The 20,749-nt window shown below is 48.5% G+C and overlaps 1 long non-coding RNA gene across 1 annotated transcript in view; it reads left to right on the top strand.

The window, feature by feature from the left end:
• The window catches only part of LOC149912493 (uncharacterized), a 215,133-nt gene extending 194,994 nt beyond the window's left edge, over positions 1-20,139 (top strand). The window contains exon 3 of the long non-coding RNA XR_016461418.1: positions 20,068-20,139. This is a non-coding gene — a long non-coding RNA (uncharacterized LOC149912493). The remainder of the gene's footprint in view (positions 1-20,067) is intronic.
• Positions 20,140-20,749: the final 610 nt, after the last annotated feature.

Here is a 20,749-nt window from a genome sequence, read left to right on the forward strand (position 1 = left end):
AGCCTGAGAAAAATACAGCACCTCCCCCAGAACTGTGGTGGCTGTGCTGCTGCTTTCTGATCCTCGCTCTTACCTGTGGTTTTCCCTGACAGGGCACAATTCTCTCCCAGGGCCCAAGTCTGTGGGGGTCTCTTCTGCTGCCACAAAGCTGCTCAGCCTGGAGGAGGCACAGGCACAGAGGCGAGGCCACAGCAGGTCTCCTGTTGTGACAGAGAGCAGCAGGGACATTGAAGTGGAAGAAAGCCCTGCAGCTGGGCAGGGCAAATTCCACACCGTCGTTGACTTTCCATCTGACAGGTAAAGAGGACTTTCTTTTCCAGCACCTAGCATCATTGTTTGGGTGGGTTTTTCTGTTTTCCTGCAGAAACCAGGCAGTGCTAGGAACAAGCAACTGCTGCCAAGAGCTCAGTGCTGCTCTTCCCTCACCCTGCACCACGCACGACTCACAGCATTGGCTGTTTTCTCTCTCCAGACAAAATCCACCCAGCAAGACTGAGGAATCACCAGCTAGCAGTTGGTGTTGCTGCTTCAGCCTCAGGAAGCCATCCTCTGGCAGCAAACGCCAACTGCAGCGCAATGCCAGGCAGCCCTCAGAAACAGCAGTGGTAGTCCTGGCAGGTAAGGGTGCAAATGCAGCTTCCAAATCCCTGCTTTTCAGGAGCATAGAATTCAAGCTTGCTCTGCACATGTATCTCTTTCTAGCGTTCAATCCCGTGCCTAAATCTTCACCCCTGATCAAGTACCACTGTCGTAATTCAGCTTGTGAAAGTTTGACACTAACCCCTGTGTATCCTTTCTAGGTGAATCGAGCCCTTGCCAAGCCATAAGATCCAGGGCAAGTAGCGAGGATGCTCTGTGTGCTTCCATCAGTGGAGAGCTCATAGGAAGCACAAGTTGCTGCAGTTCTAATAGCAGCCTTCCATCTAACAACATTAATGGAGAGAAGGAGCTCATCGAAGTCCATGCTCTCATTACACCTGGCTCTGCTGAAGTTGCTGACCTGAGCCTCCCAGACACCACAGTCACAAGTGTGGATTTTAACCCAGAGTCTCTGCAGTGCAGCCCATCTGAAGCACAGTGTGAGTGCCCCGACAGCAGCACCTCCATGCAGGAGCAGGTCAGCATCAGTGAAGAGGAGCAGAGCCTCTTGCAGGGGGACTTTCAATCAGGCCTCCAGTCCCAGGCACCGGACAGCAGCACTGAGAGCTCTGAGCCACTCTCTCCATGACAAGACAGGATGAGTCCCATCTTCACCGTGGACCTCTCACACCCTCCTGTCCTTTATATAATAATAAAAGCACACTCGTGCTCAATCAACGCCTTGACTGCCTCCAGAGTCTTCATTCACACGGACTGGGATGAATGCAGCACACAGCAAGGCACCCCAGCTTGCAATGCTGTGGCTGTGGGGTGCATGCAGCTCAGCTCCGGGTTTGTTCCTGTTTTGTCTGGCTTTGGGATGTCTGCAGGGGGAGCTCTGCTACCATTTGGCATGGTAGCAAATAATCTCTCGCATCCTGGATGCTGCTCATGATACTCCCAAGCTTCCTGGCTGTGGCTTTGTGATGCTTTTCAGGGCCTTCTGATGCATTTTGATGCCTTGGATGTTGCTTAACACCTCCCTCCTCCCATCATGTCCTTTCCTGGCTCCCATCTACGAACTGGCCCTGCAGATCATCTCCAGACCTGTCATCAGCACACTGCGGCAGGAGAAGCTCCCCCTGGCCAACGTCAGGCAGTACTGCTTGGTCTGCAGCTCAGTGGCCATTTCCCTTTTAGGCGGCAATCAAGCAGCAGAAGAATTTGCTCACCCTGCACCACACAAATGCTGCAAAAGCAGAAACAACCTGGGAATCTCTGGTTTGCAAGACTTCACAGACACTTATTGACTGTGTCTGATGGTTCCCTCCCATCCTTGATTTCCTTCTCCCCTTCTCCTCGTCTGATCCCACTGCTGAGCCATGATCAAGCTGCCCAGTGTGGCAGAGCATCGTGCAGAGCCGTGCTGGCACCTCCTCCCCTTCCTCTCCTGCAGCTCAGCCTGCAACCTGAGCAAGTTTTTTTCTGAGAAAGTGACCAGCTCTTTTCCATCCCTTTGCCCCTACAAACAGTTGTCCAGAGGATCTCGTCCAAGAATTCCTGGAACAGCCTGCAGCTGGCTCTCCTGAAGTTCAGGCTCCTGCCTTTGCTTCCTGCCAGGCCCGCATTCCTTGAGATCACCAACTCAAGGAGGGCATGGTCACTGCAGCCCTGACCGCCTCCTGTCGTAACCCCTGGTGTGCACCATGTCCAGCAATGCTTCCCTTCTGCTTGCTGTGCCCAATGCCTGCACCACAGAGTGATTCTCACTGCACTCCAGGAGTCTGTCAGATTGCTTGCAGCCAGCCATGCTGATTTCCCAGACTGACTGGAATCCCCCATCAGGATGAGAGTCAGTGAGTGCGATGCTTCTGCTGGCTGCAGTAAGCAGCTCCCACCAACAGGCTCTCTTTCCAGGCGGCTGTAGCAGACCCTCACCTCCAGAAGCCCTGCACTGCTGCACTTCCTAATTTTACCCACAAGTTCACAACCTGCTCATGGCTCTTCTTAGTTCTTTGCACTCAACTTCTCATCATAGAGGGCAAACCCCTTGCCTTCCAGAATTCCATGGTATCAATTGTGTCTGCTTTATGTCAGGATTTTTTTTCTTTCTTTTCTTTTTCCATTTTCTAGGTAGGAAAATGAATTTCTGAGCCAGGAGAAGCAGAAGTGAAACAGTCTTCCTGGCACTGCTCAGGTTGCAGGAGTTGCCAAGTGCTCCTCAGGTAATGTGTGCTGAAGAGCTGACCTTGGTGGCAGGGGCTGTGGCTGCATTTTGTGCCTGTCATGCGGGAATCCAAGAAAGCCTATTCAGAGCAGGAGCTGCAGAGCGAGATAAACATCACGAGAAGGTAAGGCTGAGAAGCAAGGACACCTCCAGAAAGAAGAGAAAAACTGAGTCAAGTGAGCTGCGTGACGGCCGTGTGATGCTGACCATGATTGGAGGAAGAGCGCATGGCTGGGAATGACTGATGGCTCTGGTTGGATGGGTGCCTGTGTGCACAGAGGTAAGGAGTGTTTGTGGGATGTTTTGCTGGCATCTAACGGCTGTAAGGGGAAGTCAAGAGAGAAAACTTGTGAATGCATAGAAGGGATGTTAAAATCTGGAACAGACTGTTTGGATCAGTCACAGCCGAGTCCAGATTGCCACACTGTCAGAACCTGGGGCCTAGGATTTTCCTTTAAGAGTGCCAACTGCTCATTTTAAATGATAAAAAGTAACATTGATAGAAGCTTCCCTCCTTGCATTAGAATAAGGCATTGATATTTGCTGTTTCTGTCTTTCCATTCCTTTAGCAGCCTGGGTGTTGATGCAGCTGCATGCATCTGCTGCCCTCCCCTTCTGTTTTGTGTAAAAGAACAGTAAAATATGCAATCAGTGTGAGATCTTTCTGAAGTATTTTACTTTATTTGCCCCTAGGCTGCAATGGCTGGGAAATGGCAGTGTCACCCAGGAGCCCACACGGCGACCTGATGTCTCATTGTTGGGGTCTATTGGAAACCACCACGATGACAAAAGAATGCCTGGGATTCCTCCGGCCCAAATGCCAAACCTTGCACTTGGCTGTGCTGAACCTCATCAGGTTCACCCAGGCCCACCTCTCAAGTCTGCTGAGCTCAAACAGATGTCCTTTTTCTCGTGTCCTTCCATTCCGAGTCCATCTGTTCCCCAAAGCAAAAGAATTTGGAGGGAACCACCGACAGTTATGTGAGCGATTTCAGCGTCTATTTCTGATCATGGCAACAACTTCAGAGGTCACACTTAATTTACGGTGCCCGTTGTAATTCTGACCAAGGCTGCAGTTGCAGCTGACTTCCCAAGGCTGCAAGACGTGGTGGTGACACAGCCTTGTGCTTCTGCATTGGTGCTCATCCCACGTTTCCTTTCTCTGTCTCGCAGGTCAGCTCCTGCTGGAAGCAGATGGTATCCCAGTGTGAATGAAGGTCAGTGCAGGAGCAGCTGCTGATGGGAGGAAGGAAGTCCATGCTGAAGAGCTCTGAAGCATCTGCAGGTATGGTTTTGGAGGAGGCAGCAGTGATGTCGGAGGGTTCCCCAGCAGGAAGCTGTCTCATCCAAATGCTTGCTGAGTGGTTGGAAGGGAGCTTTCTGCATGACAGCAGCACCAGTTACTCAACTCAAATGCTGCAAAGACAAGGATTAGCACGAGTTCCAGTATATACAGTATCATCACGAATCACGATAGGATTACAATGTGTCCTCATACAAACGCAGCCATTTCTCTCTGAGTCCAGAGGCTGTCCGGAAAGCATCTTTGAGGTCTCTCACACCAAACCACTGCTGTCCGTGTGGGATCTGACTCATTAGGGTATAGGGGTTAGGAACCACAGGCTGTCTTTTGAGAACGGGTTCAGTCATTTCCTTACATCTTGCACCAGCCGATACGTGCCGTCTGCCTTCCGTGCCGACAGGATTGGGGTGTTATAAGGCCACAGACAAGGTTCCAGAAGACATCCTTAACCACTGTCTGTGTTACAGCTTTTAGACCCACTCTCCCTTCTAAGGCTATGGGATATTGTTGCTGTTTCACAGCTCCACTCCCTCCTTGGGCAGTTCTTTGTAAGGGAAAATTGTGAGTCCACCCCGATTTCCTTCCCCTGCCCACACCTTTGGATTCATTTCTTCTTCATCACAGCTGTTAACACACTGACACCCTGATATCTGTTTCACAGACTTGCAGCTGTAATCCTCATTTAACTGTTAAATCTCTCCCCCATAAATCGATCCCTGCTTCAGGCACAGAGAACAATTGCCCTGCAACTATTTTCTCTTTCCATTTTAGTTCTGTGGTCTCCAAGAGTGGAGCTGTCATTTCTGATCCCTCAGCCCCAGTTATGCACAACAGCCACATCCAGATACACGCCTGGTACCTCTGAACTAGCTAATGCTGTAGGATGGAATGCTGTTTCTGCACTGGCTATCAAATGTGGGATTGCTCTGAAGTAGTACAGCACCATGTGTTTAGTAATTTGCCCTTAGAAACAGTTTGAAAAAGTAGAAAGACTTTATTAGTATTAGTAAAAATATGTTATTTCATAACATATTTTAGAAATACAGTTGTTCAATCATGTGATCAATTCTCACTTACAGAACTGTAATAGTTACAAACTGCATGGGTATAGCATTAAGGACCAGAAAGCATGTTGTAAGGCCATTCTGTTTGGATAGGAGAAGCTCAGCAAAAGAAAAACAGACTCCAAAGAAGCCAGGGCCTCCACACAAGGCCGAATTGACTCACTCTGTGGGCAGGTTGGGATGCAACAGGCAGGCATCAAGAGACTCCCCTCTGTCCTCCTTCCAAACTTCTCTCTCTTCAGGGATGAGCAGGTGTCCAGAAATAGTGGCCAAGTGTTGATAAGCAGCTGTCAGGCGTTCAATAATTAGCAGTATACCTGCTGAGCTAGCAACAATTGGTGTTTAGCCAGTCACACACACACACACAGAATGGCTCGGGTTGGAAGGGACCTCAAGGATCAGGAATCTCCAACTCCCTGCCACAGGCAGGACCACCAACATCTGTAGCATTGCATATATGCACACTGCTGGATAGAAACAGCAGTGTGGGAAAAAACTGTATGCTGTGGATGCAAAGGGTGAATCAGAATGGCTTAACACCTGTCCCACAAGGAAAAGCAATCCCTTACCTGCTGTGCCATGCTCATGGCAGCAGCAATGCAGATGCCAGCAGCTGATGCCCACAAGGACAGCCAGCCTGGACTTATTTTCATTACATATCTTTGTCCTGATGTCCTTCTACAAGCTGGAACATTTCTCCCTCTGAGCAGCAGAGGGCAAGAGGGGTCCAAGGTGAGGGCACACTCTCCCCTGTTTATCTGGAACTCAAAGAGAAAGAGAAAATGAAAACCAGATGTGTTTCCCTGCCCATGGCAAACACCAGCCTTTCCATCCTTACAGTCCTTCCTGACTTCAGCACTAATTGAAACAACATCCCACTCACCTTTGCCATGTCTGGCAGAGGTTGCAGCTCTTTCTATTGCATCCCTCTAGCTTTCAACTCAAGAGCTCCTGTGTCACACAAGGAAAAGCAATCTTTTACCTGCTGTGCCATGCTCATGGCAGCAGCAATGCAGTTGCCAGCAGCTGATGCCCACAAGGACAGCCAGCCTGGACTTATTTACATTACATATCTTTGTCCTGATGTCCTTCTACAAGCTGGAACATTTCTCCATCTCAGCAGAAGAGGGCAGGAGGGGTCCAAGGTGAGGGCACACTCTGCTCTTTTTCTGGCACACAAAGAGAAAATGAAAACCAGATGTGTTTCCATGCCCATGGCAAACACCAGCCTTTCCATCCTTACAGTCCTTCCTGACATCAGCAGCAACTGACACAAAATCCCTCTCACCTTTGCCATGTCTGGCAGAGGTTGCAGCTCTTTCTATTGCATCCCTCTAGCTTTCAAGTCAAGAGCTCCTGTGTCACACAAGGAAAGCAATCTTTTACCTGCTGTGCCATGCTCATGGCAGCAGCAATGCAGATGCCAGCAGCTGATGCCCACAAGGACAGCCAGCCTGGACTTATTTTCATTACATATCTTTGTCCTGATGTCCTTCTAGAAGCTGGAACATTACTCCCTCTGATCAGCAGCGGGCAGGAGAGTTAGAAGTTGCAGGCACACTCTCCCCTGTTTATCTGGCACAAAAAGACAAAGAGGAAATGAAAACCAGATGTGTTTCCCTGCCCATGGCAAACACCAGCCTTTCCATCCTTACAGTCCTCCTGACATCAGCAGCAACTGAAACAACATCCCACTCACCTTTGCCATGTCTGGCAGAGGTTGCAGCTCTTTCTATTGCATCCCTCTAGCTTTCAAGTCAAGAGCTCCTGTGTCACACATGGAAAAGCAATCTTTTACCTGCTGTGCCATGCTCATGGCAGCAGCAATGCAGATGCCAGAGGCTGATGCCCACAAGGACAGCCAGCCTGGACTTATTTTCATTACATATCTTTGTCCTGATGTCCTTCTAGAAGCTGGAACATTTCTCCCTCTGAGCAGCAGAGGGCAAGAGGGGTCCAAGGTGAGGGCACACTCTGCTCTTTTTCTGGCACACAAAGAGAAAATGAAAACCAGATGTGTTTCCCTGCCCATGGCAAACACCAGCCTTTCCATCCTTACAGTCCTTCCTGACATCAGCAGCAACTGACACAAAATCCCTCTCACCTTTGCCATGTCTGGCAGAGGTTGCAGCTCTTTCTATTGCATCCCTCTAGCTTTCAAGTCAAGAGCTCCTGTGTCACACAAGGAAAAGCAATTTTTACCTGCTGTGCCATGCTCATGGCAACACCAATGCAGATGCCAGCAGCTGATGCCCACAAGGACAGCCAGCCTGGACTTATTTTCATTACATATCTTTGTCCTGATGTCCTTCTAGAAGCTGGAACATTTCTCCCTCTGAGCAGCAGAGGGCAAGAGGGGTCCAAGGTGAGGGCACACACTCCTCTATTTATCTAGCACAGAATGATTAAGACAAAATGAAAACCAGATGTGTTTCCCTGCCCATGGCAAATACCAGACTCTCCATCCTTACAGTCCCTCCTGACATCAGCACTAATTGAAACAACATCCCACTCATCTTTGCCATGTCTGGCACAGGTTGCAGCTCTTTCTATTGCATCTCTCAAGCTTTCAAGTCAAGAGAACCTGTGTCACACAAGGAAAAGCAATCTTTTACCTGCTGTGCCATGCTCATGGCAGCAGCAATGCAGATGCCAGCAGCTGATGCCCACAAGGACAGCCAGCCTGGACTTATTTTCATTACATATCTTTGTCCTGATGTCCTTCTAGAAGCTGGAACATTTCACCATCTCAGCAGAAGAGGGCAGGAGGGGTCCAATTTGCAGGCACATTCTCCTGTTTTTCCGGAACACAAAGAGAACATGAAAACCAGATCTCTTTCCCTGCCCATGGCAAACACCAGCCTTTCCATCCTTACAGTCCTTCCTGACAGCAGCAGCAACTGAAACAACATCCCACTCACCTTTGCCATGTCTGGCAGTGGTTGCAGCTCTTTCTATTGCATCCCTCTAGCTTTCAACACTAGAGCACCTGTATCACACAAGGAAAAGCAATTTTTTACCTGCTTTGCCATGCTCATGGCAGCAGCAGTGCAGATGCCAGCAGCTGATGCCCACAAGGACAGCCAGCCTGGACTTATTTTCATTACATATCTTTGTCCTGATGTCCTTCTAGAAACCGGGACGTTTCTCCATCTGAGCAGCAGAGGGCAGGAGAGTTCCAAGGTGAGGGCACACTCTCCCCTGTTTATCTGGCTCTCAAAGAGAAAGACAAAATGAAAACCAGATGTGTTTCCCTGCCCATGGCAAACACCAGCCTTTCCATCCTTACAGTCCTTCCTGACATCAGCACTAATTGAAACAACATCCCACTCACCTTTGCCATGTCTGGCAGAGGTTGCAGCTCTTTCTATTGCATCCCTCTAGCTTTCAACTCTAGAGCACCTGTGTCACACAAGGAAAAGCAATCTTTTACCTGCTTTGCCATGCTCATGGCAGCAGCAGTGCAGATGCCAGCTGCTGATGCCCACAAGGACAGCCAGCCTGGACTTATTTTCATTACATATCTTTGTCCTGATGTCCTTCTAGAAGCTGGGACGTTTCTCCATCTCAGCAGAACAGGGCAGGAGGAGTCCAAGCTGAGGGCACACACTCCTCTATTTATCTAGCACAGAATGATTAAGACAAAATGAAAACCTGATGTGTTTCACTGCCCATGGCAAACACCAGACTCTCCATCCTTACAGTCCCTCCTGACATCAGCACTAATTGAAACAACATCCCACTCATCTTTGCCATGTCTGGCAGAGGTTGCAGCTCTTTCTATTGCATCTCTCTAGCTTTCAAGTCAAGAGCTCCTGTGTCACACAAGGAAAAGCAATCTTTTACCTGCTGTGCCATGCCCATGGCAGCAGAAATGCAGATGCCAGCACCTGATGCCCACAACGACAGCCAGCCTGGACTTATTTTCATTACATATCTTTGTCCTGATGACCTTCTAGAAGCTGGAACATTTCACCATCTCAGCAGAAGAGGGCAGGAGGGGTCCAAGGTGAGGGCACACTCTCCTCTTTTTCTGGAACACAAAGAGAAGATGAAAACCAGATGTCTTTCCCTGCCCATGGCAAACACCAGCCTTTCCATCCTTACAGTCCTTCCTGACGTCAGCAGCAACAGAAACAAAATCCCACTCATCCTTGCCATGACTGGCAGAGGTTGCAGCTCTTGCTATTGCATCCCTCTTGCTTTCAAGTCAAGAGCTCCTGTGTCACTCAAGGAAAAGCAATCTTTTACCTGCTTTGCCATGCTCATGCCAGCAGCAATGCAGATGCCAGCAGCTGATGCCCACAAGTACAGCCAGCCTGGACTTATGTTCATTAGATATCCTTGTCCTGATGTCCTTCTAGAAGCTGGAACATTTCTCCATCTGAGCAGCTGAGGGCAGGAGAGTTCCAAGGTGAGGGCACACTCTCCCCTGTTTATCTGGCTCTCAAAGAGAAACACAAAATGAAAACCAGATGTGTTTCCCTGCCCATGGCAAACACCAGCCTTTCCATCCTTACAGTCCTTCCTGACATCAGCACTAATTGAAACAACATCCCACTCACCTTTGCCATGTCTGGCAGACGTTGCAGCTCTTTCTATTGCATCCCTCTAGCTTTCAAGTCAAGAGCTCCTGTGTCACACAAGGAAAAGCAATCTTTTACCTGCTGTGCCATGCTCATGGCAGCAGCAATGCAGATGCCAGCAGCTGATGCCCACAAGGACAGCCAGCCTGGACTTATTTTCATTTCATATCTTTGTCCTGATGTCCTTCTAGAAGCTGGAACATTTCACCATCTCAGCAGAAGAGGGCAGGAGATTTCCAAGGTGAGGGCACACTCTCCTCTGTTTATCTGGCAATCAAAGAGAAAGAGAAGATGAAAACCAGATGTGTTTCCCTGCCCATGGCAAACACCAGACTTTCCATCCTTACAGTCCTTCCTGACATCAGCAGCAACTGAAACAACATCCCACTCACCTTTGCCATGTGTGGTAGAGGTTGCAGCTCTTTCTATAGCATCCTTCTTGCTTACAAGTCAACAGAGTCTGGGTCACTCAAGGAAAAGCAATCTTTTAATTGCTGTGCCATGCTCATGGCAGCAGCAATGCAGATGCCAGCAGCTGATGCCCACAAGGACAGCCAGCCTGGACTTATTTTCATTACATATCTTTGTACTGATGTCCTTCTAGATGCTGGAACATTTCTCCCTCTGAGCAGCAGAGGGCAGGAGAGTTCCAAGGTGAGGGCACACTCTCCCCTGTTTTTCTGGCACACAAAGAGAAAGAGAAAATGAAAACCATATGTGTTTCCCTGCCCATGGCAAACACCAGCCTTTCCATCCTTACAATCTTTCCTGACATCAGCACTAATTGAAACAACATCCCACTCACCTTTGCCTAATCTGGCAGGGAGGTGATGCTCTTTCTATTAAACCCCTCTGGCTTTGAATTCACCAGTGACTGTGTCACACAAGGAAATGCAACATTCCACCTGTTCTCCCATTCCCATAGCAACAACTCTGCAGATGTCAGCATCTGATGCCCACAAGGACAGCCAGCCTGGACTTATTTTCATTACATATCTTTGTCCTGATGTCCTTCTAGAAGGTTGAACACTTCTCCATCTCTGCTGCAATGGTCAAAAAGGTTCCAAGTTTAGGGCACACTCTCCTCATGGCCTCTTGCACTCAAAGACAAAGGGAACATGAAAACCAGAAGTGTTTCTTTGCCCATGGCAGACACTAGCCTTTCCTTCCTGACAGTCCTTCCTGCAATTACCTGGAGTTGAAACAACATCCCCCACATCTCTTTTTTGAACTTATTCATGCAGGAATAATAATAATGAGAATTTTTCTGTAAATCTTATTTCTGCATGGAAACGATCAGATAACCGGAGCTTTTTTCTCTAAAACAATCCTGCAAATTTGCATTGCTTATCTATGTACGGAAAATGTTTTTGCCATTCATCTCAAATATCAATTCAACTGGCCAAAGAATATAGAAAAAGTATTTACAGACATTTTTGGACATAGATTACTTCTGGTCAAGTGGGAAGGAATCCCTAAGCTGCAATCATGGAATTCTTTTATCACTTTCTCTGATTTAGCCAGTGTTACTAAAAAGGAAATAAGACACAGGCTTTTTAAAGCAGCTGCCAATTTAAGAATGATAATAAGTTTTATTATTCTTGGCTAAGATCAAAGTCCCCCATTTCAGGATTATCTCCAGCTCATCAAGTATAATTAACAGTTTTGGATAGCCACATTATTATATAGCAATATTGTCTTCCTGCAAGGAATTTCATTGTTTTGACACGTGCCACAGGTTGTTAATAGATTGCCTGATTACCATTTATTTTTTTTATTGGCTTATGATGACTACAGAAAATTATACAGCAGCACCATAAAAACTTTAAATCCTATCCCATGTATCTGCACTCATACGAAAATAATATTGGAAAGCATTGGTGAAACTAAGATTACAAATTAAAGCAGAGGACAATTTCAGTGAAAGCCTGCAGGTTTTACAGCTCTGCCCATTTCAAACCCCTGAAGACACCCACGGGTTTCCTGCTGTGGGACACAGGCACTCACCTGCAGCTCAGCACTGCCTGCTCATGCCTGTGCACACCTTCAGGCTGGAACCAAGGAAATCCTCAGCAAAGACATCAGTACACTTTTGTTAGGATGACTTTCATAAAGAAGCATCAAATATTTCTTCACGAGAAATACTGCAAGTCCCTTTGACACTAGCCCTTATTTTAAATGTTTAGATTTGTGCTTCATTCAGGTGTGCTGTCACTCACAAAAAGATTTGTATTCTTTTGTTTTTCATTCTGAGGAACACAGTGTTTTCTGCCTTGTTTACTGACTGTAGGCACAGCAATACTCCTGCACCTTCAGGGAAACAGCAAATCCATCTCTTTCACACCCTACTTCTATCAAGCTCATTCACCTTACAAGGTATTTATTGCAAGCAGCTCTTCCAAAAATGGAGATTAACAGAACCTGCAACCCAGGACACCTCAGTAAGCCAGTACTTTTCATCTCCTGAAGGTGTAGGTAGACACAGAGCTGGAACATCTTTTCCAGAGCTGTGTGATGCTATCTCATCTGTGTTCCCTTACTGTTGACTCAGTGTCACTTCTTATCTAACCTGGTTTCATCCCAGGATTTCTGGTCCCAAAAATAAACTGACAGCTTTCATCACTAGTTAAAAGGAAACTGCAATAGGAAAAGCAATTTTTCTGATTTCTCTGTTGATCAAAGATGCTTCCTGCAAGCCTGATGCGGTAGAAACAATATCAGCTTTAGAATGACAGTCATTAGAGCAGAATCCTTTCACTGATGAAATCCCACAGTCCTGATTCATACAACACTGACACTGGAGGACTCAGTAGTTTAGATGAGAGCGCATTAAAAATGACTAAGTTAAGGTCTCAGAAATAGCAAAGAGTGACAAGTATGAAAAAAAGAAGTTGCAGAAACTGCTTCAGTTTGGCACTCTGGCATAAAGTATGACAACACACAACCTGCCTGTGCAGTTCCAGAAGCAGAAGAAAGCCGTCAACCAAGACTTGTTCTCATCTGCTCTGAAAGTCCACTGGGACAAGGCCACTTTTCTCTGACGTGCTTCCAGAAGTATCACTTCTGAGCACTGTGCCAGGGAGTTACAAGATCCTGTTTGTGTGTACAGAGGAGAAAAAGACGTCTGTCTGGAAACAGACTTGGTGAAGGAGAAGCAGCATTTTCCAGAGTACTTCAGAAAGAACTGAGCACTGCCCCAAGAGCTTCAGAGCGGCAGGCTGTCACAGTGTGCCAACCAGCTCAGCTGTGAGTTGGCACTGAAGCTGCACCACAGGGAGAACAAAGCCCCCTGTGCACCCTTGGAGAGCCAAGGGCTCATCTCTGAAGCCACAAAGCACTTGGGCTCACCGTGCTTTTTTTTGCACATCGGTCTTGTTTACAATGACAGTCACACTCTTTTCACTTGAAAATGCAGAGCTGACATGAGCACTGGAGCCCTGGGCAGCCTGGCCTCGTATTAAATGTAGAAGCTGGGGCCCTGCCTATGGCAGGGGGGTTGGAGATTGATGAACCTTGAGCTCCTTTCCAACCCGGGCCATGCTGTGATTCTGGGATTCTCACCTTTGCCTCATCTGGCAGAGGGAGGCAGCTCTTTCTCTTGTCTCCCTATGGCTGTCAGGTCACCAGGGCCAGTGTCACACAGGGAACTGCAAACACTGTGTGTGCTGTGCCCTGCCCATGGCAGCACAGAGGCAGCTGCCAGCAGCTGATGCCCACAAGGACAGCCAGCCTGGACTTCCTTTGATTCCTTCCCTTTGGATCAGCGTCCTTCAGGAAGGCGGAACATCTCTCCAGCTGAGCAGCAGAGGACAGCAGGGCTTCGTTGTCTGGGCATGTTCTCTTCTGGCCCTCTGGCCCTCACAGACACAGGAGGAGGACACAGAGGCTGCTGTAACACAGCCAGCCCTGCCTCTCAGGTCAGCTCTCAGGCCATCCTCTCTCCCCTCAGCAGCAGCTCACTGTTCTGCACTCCTCTGGCCTGGGCTGGCAGAGGTGTGCAGCAGTTCTGCTGATCTCCCAGTGCTGGCCATGTCTGCAGTGCCTGTGTGAAAGACACAGGAAGCTGCCAGCATTGCACTGCTCTGCTGTGCCCCTGCCATCACCGAGTTTGCTGTCAGCAGCTGCTGCTACACGTCCATTCAGGCACAGGCCTTTCCTTCCTGGCCCTCTTTCCCCCCCTCTCTCCTCTGCTCTCTCTCGTGCTCCCCTTTGGCCTGGGCTGGCTGAGCAGTGCAGGCCTTGTTGTTGCTCCCTGGGCCAACTACGTCACGGTTCCCCGTGACTCTGCCAGCTGCTCTGACACAGCGACTGCGTCCTCAGTGTGGATTCCAGAATGCGACAGACGTCCAGAGAAGACTTCCAGGGCTGATTGGAACATGCTGCCATCAAGAACTGCCATGGCTCAGGCCCCCTGGGAATCTGCTCACAGCGAAAGCTGCTGTCACTCTGTGTGGGCACAGCCTTGTCTGTGTAGGCCTGCTCACACTGCAGCCCCTGTCTGCACCAGAACCGTGCCGATCCACCTTCTCTTGGCCTCCTTGCCTGCATGGAAAAGGGCAGCTTGGGCTGAAGTCCCTCAACTTGCAGATGGCCGAGTGAAGTCTCTGAGCCCTGGTGACCCACTCAGCTCTTCAGCCTGCTGACCTGCTCTGCTGGGGCTGTCTTAAAAGGCAGAGGGCACGTTATCCTAATGTCCCCACATCCATCCCTCTTAGCATACTGTAGGCCAGTTCCTAAAAGGACACCTGCACAATCTCTCTGAATGTTAATCAACACGTAGTTGGTCTGTGCACTGCAGAAATTGCACCTAGGTTTTCAGTGGTGATTAGCTATGTGTTTAGTCAGAGGTGCAATGGTTCTAATGGTGAGAGAAAGACATTCCCAGTTGTCATCAGGTGGAACACACTTCAGACTGGAATCCTCAAGCAGACTGCAGTCAAGCTTTCTTAATTACTCGTTGTTGTTATCAATTCAGACGCATCTCTTAATTCCTGCTTGAATGAACATTCTGTAATAATCTGCTGAGACAGTGCAAGGCTTGACAATGAGACTATAGTTTATTAGAGCAGCACTTTTTACTTCCTTTACAAGTTCTTATCTGAATGCTAAATACAACATCAATTCACTTCTCACTGGGTTGAACGTTTTAAATATTTGGTAAATTTAAGGTTCTAATTCTGACATTTAATGTGAAAATATTAAAATTCCTGTGTTACATTACATTTTTGTTAGAATGCCAGATGCTAGAGGGATGAAGTGGCACAAGAAAGCAAAATGTCTCTGCTGATGGAAGGAAGGACTGTAAGGATGGAAAGGCTGGTGTTTGCCATGGGCAGGGAAACACATCTGGTTTTCTTGTTCCCTTTGTCTTTGAGTGCCAGAAAAATAGAGGAGAGCGTGCCCTCACCTTGGACCCCTCCTGCCCTCTGCTGCTGAGATGGAGAAATGTCCCAGCTCCTACAAGGACATCAGGACAAAGGTAAGTATTGGAAATAAGTCCAGGCTGGCTGTATTTGTGGGCATCTGTTGCTGGAAAATTTAATGGCAGTAAACTGCCTAGATAATGACAGAATGAGGGTGACAATAGAATGGTACGTAATCACAGTGCAATGAAAAAAGTATGCAGGGTGCAGGAAGGGAGGTGTGGACATTATGAGTTGCAACTCTTTATTTGCTCCAGAAAGCTCTATCAGAATGGAAGACTGAAGGAAATACTTTGAGGGGTTTTTTAATGTGACTGGATAAAAGATCCATGTGGCAAATTGAATAACTGGGTGGTAAAGGGACATAGATACCTCACTGTTTCATGGAACCTTTCAGTTAAGCACCTGAGCACTGCGTACAGACCTTGGGAATATAAGTATTAGAGGATGATGGAATATCTTTATTTGGAAGGGACCTCGAGGATCATGTATTCCACCTCCTGGTTCCACACCGGACCTCCTATGGGTCAAGCCCTGTGTCTGAGAGCATGGTGCAAATGCTCTTTGGCCTTTGTCAGCTCAGTGCCAAACCACTGCCCTGGGGAGCCAGTGCCAAATTCCATGTATCTAGTTCATCCTACAGAATGATGCCAAGAACAGTTATAGAGATCGACTTACAAACAAAATTCTTGTCTTGAATTAATGGTACACTCACTATTTAAAAAAAAAAAAAAAAAAAGAAGAAGAAGAAGAAGAAAAAAAATAAAAAAATGAAAGCCGCATTCTTACGCTGGCATTTTACAGTATTGTCAGATTTTTGTAATTCTGTTGTGTCAGATCAAGGTTCTCTCATCGTGAAATAATGACCAAGTTCTCTTTTCATATCTAAACATACAAATATAAAGGCAGCAGTGCTGTTCAAGAGTACATTACCAGCTCAAACACTGCTTTGGCTGTAAAACTGAAGGTAGTAAGGAATTTTATCAAGGAGTTGGAAGAAAACATGTATGTGTAGATTTAAAAGCGACCTGTATTGTTACTTAGAGTTTGATATAGTGTAATCCAATGCACAGTACTTGTAACGTGTGTTTTACAAAATGCTGTGCAATGTAGGCATCTATTAAGATAAATGCTGCAAGTTCTAATATGTCCATGACTTTTTCAAACTGTTCCTTACTGCTACACATCACTACGAGTAGTTCTTCTGTCAGGAAGGATCACATGAGTAATTAACCTGTGACCTTAAGTTTGGAATTAACTGCATACAGTGGAAGTAAGAGCTGTGGGTTATTTTGCTCTTTCAGTGTTGAACAGCCGAGGTGTTTTGTTTTGGAGGGTGGACAGTGATGGGACACGTGGGGAATGGCTTTAAACTGAGACGGGGGGTGTTGAGGTTTAGGTTGGATGTGAGGAGGAAGTTTTTCAGCCAGAGGGTGGTGAGGCACTGGAACAGGTTGCCCAGGGAGGCTGTGGATGCCCCATCCCTGCAGGCATCCAAGGCCAGGCTGGATGTGGCTCTGGGCAGCCTGGGCTGCTGGTGGGCAGGTTAGAAAGCCCACAGGACTTTATTGCAGCCCTGGGTGCAGGGGGATCACTGCTCCTAGCATGCACACAGAAGAGCTGGAGCACACAGGTGATGTACATTCCACTTGTGAACATTCCTGCAATTCCAGAGAGCATGCGCCTGTTCCAATCACTGCTGCACAGATTAAAAACTGATTGCAGATGAGCTGTTTTGGTATGGGGCTCTTGCAAACGGTCTGCAGTGGCTGTGTGATTCCTCGGGGAGTTGCTCTCCAGCCCAAAGGTCATGTCCTAAGTCGACCAGATCCCGTTTGTGTCCAGAAATGGCTGACAACAGATCAGCTGCTGGTCAAGTTTCTAACATCACACTGGCCTTGCTCCAGTGTCTGTGTCATCAGCCCCAGCACATACGGTGCACCTCTTCAAGGCTTTGCAACACTGAGACTCTGCACTTGGGCTCCAGACATCCTGCTGCACCAAGAGCTTATTCTAGCTTTGGTATCTTGCAACTTTGTATATAACTACATCACTGTAATCATAAATGTCTAGGAGCATGGAGATGGAGAAATTAATCTTCCTGTAATTCTCTGTACTGCAGCCCCGTGGTTGTCAACACCTACTGCAATATTGAAATTTCAGTTGAGAAATTGAAAGCTGTCCCTAACAAAAAAACATCTAAATTTGTAATTGAAATCACAGTAAGGATCAATAAATCCAAATGCTTCTAGCATAACCACGATTATAGGCAGTGTTTAGACAAGCTCTTACAGGAAAACCATGAACACAAGGCTAAAGAGAGACTAAGTGATGCACTCTGCAGGAATACTCATGGAAGTCTTCACAGTGCAGGAGTCTGATCTGATTACAGATGCTGTGCTTTAAGTACCCCTTATCATATCTTTTTTTTCACTGTTGTGCAGGGGTTGGACTCAGTGATCTCTGGAGGCTGGAGATGCTGTTTGCTAATGGCAGATGGAGAGAGGAAAAGCAAGTCCAAGGCATGCTGTGCATAGCCACCACATGGCATCTGCACCATTTCCCCCTGCACCAAGGAGGAGCAGCTCACAAGCTTGGCCTGGGCCAGGGAAGGGAGCAGACAAACATATGGACCGACCCCAAACGAGCTGGTTCTGCAGGTTGGGTGTCTTCTGCTGCTTGTCTCACATCCTGCTGCTCAGCGGTAGATTTGTTCCTGCTCAGTGCTAACAGGAAACTCACACAGCATTTCTGTTTCAGCTGTGCCAACGCTTTGATCCCTTGCTGCTTGGATGGGGCGTTTGAAGAATGATGCCTGTGCTGATGTCCAGCCAGGCTTTGGGGATGAGTCTCCACACCAGGGTACGACTGACAGGACTGAGGGTTGGGGATCCAGCCAGGTCGAGTCCAGTGTGCTTTGCTCTTGTTCTTAGTGCTTGTTTTTGCTCAGGAGGGCAGGAGGTGAACCTCGTGAACCAATGCCTGCAGACGGGTTTTGCAGAGAAAGAGGTCCTGCAGGCCTTGTGTGACAGCCACGGAGCTGCAGCGAGGCTGCATCCGTGTAAAACACCAGAGATCCACGGAGGTGTGAAGGGGAGCTGTGGGCTGCAGTCACGCAGGAAGGGATGTGCATGCTCGGGGTTTGGTTGTTGTGTGTGTGTTAAGTGACTGTGATACCACTGCTGGGTCAGTGTGAGTGTACGGAACAAGTGTGACAGCCTTTTTGATGGAGCCCTGTGAAAGGAGTCCTATGGACTTGAGATCCAACTATCAGCCCGTGGGCATCATCCAGGAGTTGGGGTAGGGGATGAGGCAAGGGAAGTTGGGCTGAGAAAGGGATAAAGCAGTCTGGCAGTAGTTCTGTGTTTCTCCCATCTCCTGCTTTATTTCCTTCCAGGTGAAAGCGATGGGTGCTGCAACATGCCCTTGAATGTAACCCACTCTAGTGTGGATTTGACATGGGCCCAGCACTGCAAGGTACGCTGCTGGGAGGAAGCGTCCATCTGGCTGAGGGCAGGAAGGCCCTCCAGAGGGATGCACTGAGGCCAGTTGTGCGAGGCTCAACAAGAGCAAGCGCCAGGTCCTGCGCTTTGGTCATGACGACCCCGTGCCAGCTTCTCCAGGATTTGGCTGGGGTAGAATTCCAAGCAGCCCCTGATTCCAGAACGTTGGGCTGGGCTGTTGGAATCTTCTGCCCTTGTGACTGGTCTTGCCTCCCCACCCTGTGCGTCGTGGTGGAGCAGCCTGGTGGCCCTCAGTGATGTCATAAGGGCTAGAATGAGGGGAGGAGCAGTGCGTGCTGCGTCCCTTCATTGGAGCGCTGGAGCTCTGACTGAGCAGCTCGCTTGTTGCACTTGTGCACCGACTGCGTCTCTTTGTCTTCACACCGTCCTGTGCAGCACCTTGTAGGTAAGCTGAGACAGTGTGGGAGAGACGGGGGGACAGTGAGTGCTAGAACTGCTGGCTGGCGGAGCTCATAGGATCACATTATCTCCATCAGCAGAGGGGTGGCCATGAGGGACAGGAGGTGATTGTCCCTGTCTAATCTGCCCTTGTGGGGCCCCATCTGCAGCACAGTGTCCAGAAAGACAGGGAGCTGTTGGAGAGGGTCCAGAGGCAAGCCACAGAGATGATCAGGGGACAGGAGCACCTCCCCTGCAAAGACAGGCTGAGGGAGCTGGGCTTGTTCAGCCTGGAGAAAAGAAGGCTGTGGGTTGATTTCATGGCAGCCTTCAGTACCTAAAGGGAGCCTAAAAAGAGGAGGGGAATCAACTCTTTGAAAGGGTAGATAACAGTAGGACAAGGGGAAATGGTGTTAAGTTGAAAACTTAAGTTTTTAAGTTGAGGGAGGGCAGATTTTGATTTTTCCCTCGTGATCTTTGCTGAACCGTGGAAGCAAACTGACCTGCTCTTTCTCTCTCCTCTCTCCACCCTCTGCCTGCTACCCTGCTGCAGCTTTTGCTCGTGGAAGATCATAGCAAAGTGACAAGGAACGGCTGCGGATTCGTGAGATTTCTCTTCCTCGTTCTGATCTCTTGCCAGGTACCTGCCATGGTTTGTCCCCCCACATGCTTTAGCAGCCCGTGACGCCCCGTGTTTAGTAACACAGCCTCATCCAGCTTTGATGGGACGCTGGTCACGTGTGGGTTTTCTCCACGTGCTCTGCAGCTCAGCCCTCAGAAGGATGCTGTCTGTGGTGCTGTGACCAGCTGGTCTACAGGAAAGCAATCCCTTAGGCAAAGAGTCCCAGCCCCAGCTTGTGCAGAGCTGCACAGCATCACCAGGGACACCAGCAGGCATGCTTGGGCTGTGTGAGTGTGCCCGACAGCTGTAGGGAGCACAGCAGAGATGTGAACAGAGAAAATAAAAGTGTGTTTCTTTTCAGTTCCAGCTTGTCACACCTACGCTGATGGCCGTGGCATGCAGCGAGATCAGCTGTGGGCCTGACCTGGCATGGACAGAGGTAGAGTATGAAGCTCTGATTGGTCTTTGTTCCCTGACTGCAGCCAGCAGAGTGAGCCGCAGATGTGCTCTCCTGCTTTCCAAGAGAGCTCCTCTGTGGCAAGTCAGTAGTGCAAGAGTGGCAAGTTTATAAAAGTACCAGAGCCATCTCGGGTGTTGTGTTTGTCCTCTACTGACTTTTCCCTTGAAATGGCTGCAGAAACAACAATCATTCTCTGCTCTGTTTGGCCTCGCTGTTGGTTGGACTGCTCAAGAGAGCTGCTTGGTGCTTGCAATGGCACTGTTTGCACCTTGTAACTGCAGCCGTAGCTTTGGTTTCCCTCTTCACGGTCTCCTAGCATCTTAAACAGCCAGCCTTCCTGCACAAAGAGCGCAGGAAAGGAGGGGGCAAAATGGACAAGGCCACCTGTCTGCGTCAGTGCCATTGCTGATTAGTCTGGATGGGGAGAGATGCATCTTTGCTGGCGTGTGCCTGCTGCACACCAGGGAGAGAAACAGCCGTTATTAGACTTGCAGTTCCTTCTGAAGTGCCCATGATAAGGACCGAGTGCATTTCCTGCAGCTTGCTCTGCAGATGTGCTCCTCACCTTGAAATCCTCCTTGTT

Source organism: Phasianus colchicus, chromosome Z (assembly GCF_987193195.1).
Source record: "Phasianus colchicus chromosome Z, bPhaCol1.hap1.1, whole genome shotgun sequence".
Classification (NCBI taxonomy): Eukaryota; Metazoa; Chordata; class Aves; order Galliformes; family Phasianidae; genus Phasianus; species Phasianus colchicus.